At 43.2% G+C, this 6,605-nt stretch overlaps 2 long non-coding RNA genes across 2 annotated transcripts; both read left to right on the forward strand.

Moving 5' to 3' along the window:
- Positions 1–1,030: 1,030 nt before the first annotated feature.
- On the forward strand, positions 1,031–2,537 carry LOC141729230 (uncharacterized). The gene is made up of 2 exons (XR_012580630.1): positions 1,031–1,558; positions 2,002–2,537. It is a non-coding gene; the product is annotated as an uncharacterized LOC141729230 (long non-coding RNA).
- Positions 2,538–4,102: 1,565 nt separating this feature from the next.
- Positions 4,103–5,166, forward strand: LOC141729229 (uncharacterized). Its single transcript, XR_012580629.1, has 3 exons — positions 4,103–4,207; positions 4,505–4,662; positions 4,766–5,166. It is a non-coding gene; the product is annotated as an uncharacterized LOC141729229 (long non-coding RNA).
- The last annotated feature ends 1,439 nt before the right edge of the window (positions 5,167–6,605 follow it).

The raw sequence follows: 6,605 nt of genomic DNA on the forward strand, positions 1-6,605 counted from the left end.
TGTCTGTCCTGTGTCACGGGTGTCAGCACACATTTGTGCCGGGGCTGCTCTGCCCTGCCGCATAGCCTGGTGCGATAGGAGAGGGCCCGGGGACTTGGAATGTGTAATGTGGGGTGTAGTTGGACTCCAGATGGGATTTGTAGATGGACACAGGACATCTGGAGCTCTTAAGTTGTCCTGCAACAGTGTGACTCTTGTCCTAACGTTTTTTTCAGATTCAGATGAATTAAATCTGGGCCAGAGGGCCCCATCCCGGGTGAGGGGATTCCCCCGAGCAGGTGAGGCCCCATTTGTCTGTGGAGCAGAAGTGTACATGGTGACTCTGTTAGAGCTCACTTCTTTGTCTTTCTTTTTAGGAAGTGAATCTGGATAGCAGCAGTCAAGGTGAGCCGTGGAGAGAAGTGGTTGTTATTGCTCAGCTCTCAAGGAGAAGAATTTTTTCAGCAGCTTGATCATGTCACAAGAGGGATCTGCCCAGTGTCAAGGATGATGTTTGAGATTGAGGCTTCAGGTGAGTTGAGGATTGTGAGTGGGAGAGGGAGGGTGAGCAGGTATCCAGTTAGGAGTTCTTGGGAGGGGGTTTGTAGGCAGCAGGGTGAGAAAGGGTGTTTATTTGTTTATTTGAGGGCCCCCCCCCACAAGGCTTCTAGCAGAGGCATTCCCATGTCTTAGAGCACACAGAGTCATCCACTGCACTCACAGGAATGCCATTTAACTTTGCCTTTCTCTAACCCAGGTGCCAGCCCTAATAAAGGCCACAGCCTTGGAATCAGGATGAAGCTGGAGCCTGAGGGAGCCAGGCACACTCAGGAGAGGGCAAGTAGCTGACTGGCTGGGATTTGGCCCGCATAACTCTGGACTCATTCTTTGGTTTTGGTTTTCTTTATTGTAGCTGACCGAGAGGCTCACAGGCCATCACGAGGCTCTCTGAAGCAGACTCATTTCAGGTGCAACGTGGATTCCCGTCGCCGATCATCCAGAAGATAAGTTGGGAGCCACGGCCTGGAGATGGGGGCGTAGCAGGTTGGGAGTTCTTGGGACAGATTTAAAAATTAGCGGAGGGAAAAGCAAACTTCTCCAAGGGCCTCTTAGGACAGCTAAAGGGAGAGGCTCTACTTTTCATGGCAGCTTTCAGGCGGGCAGTGCAGAACAGCTCTGGTTTGTGTCGTGGTTTCCGGTGTGCTGTGTTCCCTAGTGTGTCTTTGGGGTCCCTTTTGCCTTCTTCCCTCGAGGCCCTCACCACAAGCATGATGTGTGGTGTTTGATGTCCCCCTGTTTGTCACGTTCTGTGTCATGGGTGTCTGCACACATATGGGTGCCGGAGCTGTTCTGCCCTGCCGCATGGCCAGCTGTAATAGGAGAGGGCCCGGGGACTTGGAATGTGTAATGTGGGGTGTAGTTGGACTCTAGATGGGATTTGTAGATGGACACAGGACATCTGGAGCTCTTTAGCTGTCCTGCCGCCCTGTGACTTTTGTCCTGACTTTGTTTCAGATTCACCTCCCTAGGTGACTGCAGTGGTTCTATCTAACCCCAACCCTTCTCAAAGCGTGTGAAGGTCAATAATTCATCTTCCAGAAGTTATCTCCAGTCCTGGCTTGTATTTTATGTACCTGTGTTGGTTTATGTTTGTATGTACCTATACCATGTGTATCTCTGTTGGATTATACTCTGTGTACTCACATTCTGTGTACCTATTTTGGCTTGTACTGTGTGTACTTACACAGCATGTAAGTGTGCTACCCTATATTGTGTATACTTACACCCTGTGTACACTTGCACTGTTTGCCTCAGCTGATATTGTCTGTACTTACATTGTGCCACTTACGAACGCAGCTGCCCTGACCTGGCACGTAGTCACAGTTAGGTAGCACAGTTATAAAAACTTTACTGTTGATCTGTCTTTTGTGGGATTTTGGGTAGATAATTTATTGGTCCAGAGTGGGGAGAAGTCCTAGCTGTCAGATAACCACTCTTTAGCCACTTCCTGTCGTCTTGCAGGTCCCTGAAGCTGCCAACTTTCCCCGAATCTACCATTTAACATCAAGGAGCGGCAGCCAGAAGATGTGATAGAAGATGTGTCACAGCACGTTCCTCAGTGTCTGGAGTCAGGGCCGCAGCGAGCGTCTAAGCGGAAAGAGTGTGTGAGAGCACGTGGCTGTGTCTGTGTCTGCTCGTCTCTGCATGGGTGGGCACATGCTGACTGGAGTTAACCTTGTGTGTGACTTTTTTTATTCTAAATTTAACAATGAGTTGCAAAACCTGACAGCAAATCTCCAGCCAGGTTATATTGTATGTACTGACATGGAATGTACCCATGTTGGCTTAAAACCCAGAAAAACAGACGAAGATGGGCAAGAAAAAACCCAGAAAAAAACCCCAAGATGGGCAAGAAAAAACCCTGAAAAAACCCCGAAGACGGGCAAGAAAAAAAACAGAAGAAAATGAGAAAATACCCCCCAAGATGGGCAAGAAAAACCCAGGAAAAACCCCCAAGATGGGCAAGAAAAAACCCAAAGAAAACCCAGAAAAAAATTCCAAGAAGGGCAAGAAAAGACCCAGGAAACACCCAGAAAAAATTGGAAAGAAATTATATATAGTATTACATGCATTATGGATGGTATTGATTTATGTTATATAAAGAATTGTTAAATTATTTTAAATATAAAATATCTGCATATATTTGAAACAAGTTTATATTTCCTGAAATACACTAGAAAAAGATATAAATATAGATTTATCATATCTATCATTTGTTATATATTACACCATATCCATAGATATAAATAAAGTAAGTGGGGTGTTGTTTTTTATTAATTTTTTATAAGTAGTTTAAAATATTAGTTTTTTTTGGTAAAAGCAGGGGTTTTAGTATGAAAATTATAAGTACAGATAATATAAAGGTAGAATTCGAAGTATAGAAATAGATCAGAAATAGCTAAAGATTAGTATAAAAATTAAAAATATAAGAAAAAATAAGTTGTAGCAGTAGATATGGTTCATAATTTTAAAAATAATTCATCTCTATTATTTGAATAGGATACATATTATATAGAATGATTAATATAATGCTTAAATATAAACTATAAATATAAATGTGAATATAGTCATGCAAGTTATATATATATAAATATTTCAATACAGTTTAAAAGAATAGAGCTTTTTTGTATTTATTAGGATGGGATTTTTATTTTAAATAATACATTTCTATCATGCTTTTAATTTTAAACATAGAGATATCCAATCAATATAGAAAGATATTTATAAAACCACAAAATATATTCTGTCTATTCCTATTATTTATATTTACTTATATTATATAAATTACATGCTACATCAATGTCCACTATAAATATGCATGTGAGTATAAATACGGGAAATAGAAATACCAAATTTATGGTTTTAAAGCAAGGGGGCTTGTTTGCTTCTGATCGGGTAAGATTTTTGGCATTTATTTCAGAGGAGTTTTATTTCAGCGTGGGGTCGCCCTGTTTTTTGCCGCCTTCGCTGCCCGCAGCCCCGAGGCGCGCTGCGCCCCCGGCTGGGGCGGGCGGCAGTGCTGCCGCCTTGTGGGCAGAGCGCGGTACTGCAGGCGTGCGCCGGCAGGCAGGCGAGAGGCCGCCATGTTGGGAGTGGCGTGTCGCGGGTGTCTCGGACTGTTCCTTGACCTTCTCCAGATGGCGGCGAAAAGGGCGGGGAAGTGGAGGACCCGGCTCGGTCTAATCGGCTGCCTTCATGAAATACCGGCCCCGGCGCGGCTCCGATGGGATTTTCTGTGGCCTTTCAAGTGTACCCGATGCAGTCTGTGGGGTCAGTGATGGCGCTAGCGGGTGCATTTTGGCGTGTTTCTGAAAGGCATCTGGGTTATCCCCTCTCTCTCCCTAGGGCCTCTTTCGGCCGGCTTCTTGGGAAGGGCGTGTCACGAATGTCGCGGACTTTCTTTGACCTTCTCAAGTTGGCGGCGAAATGGGTGGGAACATTGCACACCCCGGTAAATCTGCCGCCCTGTGGCCACAGAGCGGTACTGCACCCCCCCGAGCCAGCTGGGTGCCCGGGGCGGGGCAAGGACGCCGCTGCCGAGGGAGGGAAGGGTGAGGGGCGGGCCAGGGTCTGTAAATGCCGGGGACGGGGGAAGGACATTTCAGGAGTGCAAAGGGACACAATGACCGAGAGAAACGGCGGGGGCGGCCCGGCGGGGCCAGTTTCGGTGGGCGGCGGAGGCGCGGTCGCAGCGCTCCACGGGTCGGGGGCAGCGGGCGGGGGCGGGCGAGCGGCGTCGGAACAAGGCTGGAGCCCCCGGGCCCGCGCCCGCCCCGCTCCAGTCGCTGGGAGCGACCGCGGGCCGGACAATCCCGGCGGGGCGGCCCCGGGCAGGCGGCGCAGGAGGCGGAGCGGGGCCGTGGCTCTCCCCGCCGTCGCTGCCGGCAGCTTTGGAAGGTCGGGCCGGGCGCCCGTCCCGTCCCGCCGGCTCCCGGTCTCTGTAAACTCCTCTGTGGCTTCGCAGGTCCGTGCTGGAGAGTGGGAGAAAGGGCCCTGCTGGTTGCCGTGTCCTCGGTGGGCAGCGAGCTCTGACCTTGGCCGGATGGGCTGCTGAGTAATGGAACAATGGGGATGCGCTTTTATGTATTTAGTGACCTTTACAGATTTCTCCCCCTGCTTCAGGTGAGCGTGCATCATTGCAGGCTTGGGATTGAGTGAAATGCGCTGAGGAAACCAGCTATGGGGAGGGAAATGCTCTGTTAACATGTGCCTGTTCTTCTGTCAGACTCATCACAGCAGGACAGCATGAAGACTGAAAGTGTAAGAAGATGTGGAGGGAAAGAGAGAATCTGACAGGAGCACCGAACGCGCGAGCGCATGAATTTTGCTTTTTGCTTGGATGTAAACTCAGGAGTTGAAAGGAATTTGGGAGTGAGAAGGGACATTTCAGAAGGTGAAGAAGAAAAAGAAGTTATTGTTGTTGTTACAGGCCTGGCAAAATCTTTTGTTCTAGCTAATAAAAGAAGTTAGTTTAAATAAAAAAAAGAAAAAAAAAAGTAGTTTTTCTTTACCTGACTATTATATTCATTGGTGGTATATGGTGTGTTGTTTAATTTCTTGGTATGATTAACTCAGTGTAAGTTGTTTTTTGAGTGAACTAACTTTCTGGATGGGTTGGTTTGTATTTGAGACTGGATTGATTTCAATAGGTTTCTTTCACAGACTTGTGATAGGTATTACTGGGGTTTTGGCTTTGTTTACTGTATGCATAAACATACAGCTTTGGTTGGGCCAGCTGGGCTGCCGGAGTTTGTGGGTGTGAATTTATTCGATGGCTTTTGTTAAATGCAGTGTTTAATTTTTGAAAGGTTTTTCAATGTAGTGGTTTTAAGGTGGTTTTTAGAATTGATTGTATGGTTTGATGTTGTTTATAGTTGCTGTCCGGTAAGGGATGTGGTGTGAGTACTTGAACGTTATGGTTTTGGTTTTCCTAAGTTCCATTTTCTTTCTGGTTCGATAGGTTTTTTTAGTTTTATTTTTGGTGCCAGGGGTATTCACGTGGTGGGTTTTTATAGGCAATATGTTTTTTAATTTGGGCAGTGAAAGCATAAAAATAAAAAATCTAAACTGTTAAAATACTAAAAAATATAAGTTAGTTTTCTTTTAATTTTAAATTAAGTTTTATAGATTATTGGTTTTTATTTGTGCATTAGCATAAAGGTAGAGCTTTGGGGGCTTCTTTTAGTACTGTTTAGTTTTGAGTCTAGTGAGTTGGTTTGATTTAATTTTTAGTGGGTGTTGGTTTTTCTTAGCAGTTGTGTCATTTTCAAGGTGTATTTGAGTTTTATGGGGTTTTTGAGATATTGGTTTAGGAGGAAGTTTATGATGAGAATGTGCGGAGGTTTTGGGCTAGTTATAGTGGGATTTAAAATTTCTTTACAGTTAGGTTTATGTGAGGTTTTATGAGGGTTCAATGTTGTGGGATGTTTGTTCCGTTAGTAATAAAAATAGGTTTTGTTTTGATGTGCTGCGATGGGATGAGCGTGTGCTGCGTGCCGTTGCTGACGAAGGTACGGTATTGTTGTGGCTCTGATGTGTCGGGTTAATGAATTTATATGGTTTAATATATCATTTAAAATAGAAATAAATATAAATTTAAAAATATATATAAAATTTGAGTGGTAAATATAAATATAAATATAGATAACAGATACATATATAAAACTATTAAACATATGTAAACATATATAAAACTATGGTATATAATTGTTAATATTAATTATGGTATATAATTGTAACATATATATATAACAGACTATAATTTATATATTATTATGTTACAAAGATATAAAAATATAGAATGTAAATATAAAAATGTTAAAATAAATTGGAGATTTTTTTGGGTTGTTTTAGGTTATAGGCTGGGGTTTTTTTATAAATACTATAAATAGAAATAATATAAAAATAGAAATCCTGATATACAGATATCGGTACATATAATAAATAAAATGTATTATTTTTATTTTATATATCTAACTTTAAATATTTATATATTTTCTTTATTAATATAATAAATATGAATCAATATAAGGTATTATCTCTAATATGTAATATCTATAAAGAAA

This window comes from Zonotrichia albicollis, chromosome 5, assembly GCF_047830755.1.
Source record: "Zonotrichia albicollis isolate bZonAlb1 chromosome 5, bZonAlb1.hap1, whole genome shotgun sequence".
In the NCBI taxonomy this organism is placed as follows: Eukaryota; Metazoa; Chordata; class Aves; order Passeriformes; family Passerellidae; genus Zonotrichia; species Zonotrichia albicollis.